At 32.8% G+C, this 606-nt stretch overlaps 1 long non-coding RNA gene across 1 annotated transcript in view; it reads left to right on the forward strand.

Moving 5' to 3' along the window:
* Positions 1–606, forward strand: part of LOC128250676 (uncharacterized) — a 33157-nt gene that overhangs the window by 1560 nt on the left and 30991 nt on the right. The window lies entirely within an intron of this gene.

Below are 606 nucleotides of genomic sequence, written 5' to 3' on the forward strand. Positions count from 1 at the left end.
AATGTATATGTATATTTGTATATGTACATATATTTATATATGTATTTTTGTTTATATATATATACATACATATACGCATTGATGCATGCACGCATGCATACATACATACATACATACATACATACATACACACATACACTTTCTTAACCAGCGGATGCGTTCTGAAAATCCGAACGAACCACGTTTGCAGCTCCAATCCAGTTACAATTATTAAACCGCTGTAATTTCCTTTCTGGATATTTCACGGTCAATGCCGGATTCATGGATCCATTTTAATAACAAACCTCCTTCTTGCTCCCTGCCATACTCACATTTGTAGTGTTTATGTTATCGTTAAACTACAAAACGCGTTGGGATTATTCTTTATGATCAATATGAGTTATTCTCTTTCTGTTGTACTGTGTAACCCCGTTACATGTTTAAGAACTGAATGAAGCCTACTCACTCAGTGAGTATTGTTGAGGGTGGGTGACGCCTTCGTAGTTATATCAAAAGCATAGGATACTGGGAAGAACAACCTGTTCTCATACATACATATATATATATATATATATATATATATATATATATAGATAGATAGATAGATAGATAGATAGATAGATAGAT

Source organism: Octopus bimaculoides, chromosome 24 (genome assembly GCF_001194135.2).
Source record: "Octopus bimaculoides isolate UCB-OBI-ISO-001 chromosome 24, ASM119413v2, whole genome shotgun sequence".
Taxonomy (NCBI): Eukaryota; Metazoa; Mollusca; class Cephalopoda; order Octopoda; family Octopodidae; genus Octopus; species Octopus bimaculoides.